The sequence below is a fragment of the Hyperolius riggenbachi genome, chromosome 8 (genome assembly GCF_040937935.1).
Source record: "Hyperolius riggenbachi isolate aHypRig1 chromosome 8, aHypRig1.pri, whole genome shotgun sequence".
Classification (NCBI taxonomy): Eukaryota; Metazoa; Chordata; class Amphibia; order Anura; family Hyperoliidae; genus Hyperolius; species Hyperolius riggenbachi.
Genome location: NC_090653.1, coordinates 107048999 through 107051671, shown reverse-complemented (window position 1 = coordinate 107051671; position 2673 = coordinate 107048999).

Genomic DNA, 2673 nt, shown 5'->3' with positions numbered 1-2673 from the left:
GATGTGTTTTTTTTTTTTTTTTTTTTTTTTTAAAATCTCTTGTAGCTGTGAGGCCTGGTACTTGCTGAGTGCTTTGCTAAGTGCTTGTAGTTTGAAAAGCTCGTGTGCGTGATCATACTTGAGGGATGTGATTTATGTAAAATAACCCATAGTACTACATTAGCAAGAGCCTTACAAGTACTACCAGTGGGTCCCTGGCATTGGACTGAATTTAACATGGGGGGGGGGAGATGTCATGAAAATATTTTTTAGCATTTTTCAATGTACAGTAGAAGGGAGAATGAAGCACTAATTTGTATGTAAAATTAAGGTGGTTAAGGGAGTCCATTTACTTGTGAAAGATGTAAATGCAACTCTACTGTTGGGTATCAGTATATAAAGGATACCAGATGTGAAAATGGTAAAATAATTGGGGGAAGCAGGCATATACTATCACATGTCCTGATATCTGTCGCTCCCCTGTTCGCTTCTGCTCCTGCACTATACCTAAAAGCCCCCTGGGACCTGCTTCTGGGTCACCAGAGTCAGGCTTTCCTGCACAGGCTGGGTTGTGCACGACCTACATCACGTGGCTGTGATGGCTCTGCGCATGACATCACTACATCATGCGCAGAGCGCTCCCCAGACACTGGTGCGCTGTAGGACGCAGCCTGACCTGTGCAACAAAGCATGACTGGTGACCTGGTAGAGGGTCCCAAGGGGATTTTAGGTAGAATATGGGGGGATGGGACAGGTGATAGTATATGCCTGTTTCTCTTACTGGTTTCACAGCTGGTATACTTTAAACGTGGTTCCTTGCTGCCAAAAAAGTGTGTATGTATGTGCTGTATCTACAGTGGCTTGCAAAAGTATTCGGCCCCCTTGAAGTTTTCCACATTTTGTCACATTACTGCCACAAACATCAATCAATTTTATTGGAATTCCACGTGAAAGACCAATACAAAGTGGTGTACATGTGAAGTGGAACGAAAACCATACATGATTCCAATTTTTTTTTTTACAAATAACTGCAAAGTGGGGTGTGCGTAATTATTCAGCCCCCTTTGGTCTGAGTGCAGTAAGTTGCCCATAGACATTGCCTGATAAGTGCTAATGACTAGAGGGCACCTGTGTGTAATCTGTACAAATACAGCTGCTCTGACGACCTCAGAGGTTGTCTAAGAGAATATTGGGAGCAACAACACCATGAAGTCCAAAGAACACACCAGACAGGTCAGGGATAAAGCTATTGAGTAATTTAAAGCAGGCTTAGGCTACAAAAGGATTTCCAAAGCCTTGAACATCCCACAGAGTACTGTTCAAACGATCATTCAGAAATGGAAGGAGTATGGCACAACTGTAAACCTACCAAGACGAGGCCGTCCACCTAAACTCACAGGCCGAACAAGGAGAGCGCTGATCAGAAATGCAGTCTAGAGGCCCATGGTGGTTCTGGACGAACTGCAGAGATCTACAACTCGGGGGAATTTGTCCATAGGACAACTATTAGTCATGCACTGCCCACAATTGGCCTTAATGGAAGAATGGCAAGAAGAAAGCCATTGTTAACAGAAAAGCATAAGAAGTCCTGTTTGCAGTTTGCCACAAGCCATGTGGGGGACACAGCAAACGTGGAAGGTGCTCTGGTCAGATGAGACCAACACTGAACTTTTTGGCCAAAATGCAAAACTCTGTGGCAGAAAACGAACACTGCACATCACTCTGAACACTCCACCCCCACTGGCAAATGTGGTGGCAGTATCATGTTCTGGGGGTGCTTCTCTTCAGCAGGGACAGGGAAGCTGGTTGATGGGAAGATGGATGGAGCTAAATACAGGGCAATCTTGAAAGAAAACCTCTTGGAGTCTGCAAAAGACTTGACTGGGGCGGAGGTTCACCTTCCAGCAGGACAACGACCCTAAACACAAAGCCAGGGCAACAATGGAATGGTTTAAAACAAAACCTATTCATGTGTTAGAATGGCCCAGTCAAAGTCCAGATCTAAATCCAATCGAGAATCTGTGGCAAGATCTGAAAACTGCTGTCAATCTAATCTGACTGAGCTGGAGCTGTTTTGCAAAGACGAATGGGCAAGGATTTCAGTCTCGATGTGCAAAGCTGGTAGTGACATACCCTAAAAGACTGGCAGCTGTAATTGCAGCAAAAGGTGGTTTTACAAAGTATTGACTCGGGGCTGAATAATTATGCACACCCCACTTTGCAGTTATTTGTGTAAAAAAAAAAAAAAAAAAAAAAAAAGTTTGGAATCGTGTTTTTTTTTTTTGTTTTTTTTTTTCCACTTCTCAAGTGTACACCACTTTGTATTGGGCCTTCATGTAGAATTCCAATAAAATTCATGCTTGTGGCAGTAATGTGACAAAATGCAGAAAACTTCAAGGGGGCTGAATACTTTTGCAAGCCACTGTATACAATTGCCCATTTGTACCAGAACGTGCTGAACATGTTCCTACTAGGCAGTCTGCAAACTTGTATAACCAGAACTGTCACTGGCCTGTAGATATTGACCTCATGAGTTTTTGGGCCAGTTGTAGCCATGCAGTTCATGTTGAGTTAATGCCATAACAACTCATTACTTCAAAGGTGTATGTATATTCAGAACATGGCTTCCTTCGGCTTGGCACCTTCTAGTGCAAACTCTCTGCTGGGACAACTTTAAATCATTGTATATTTTTA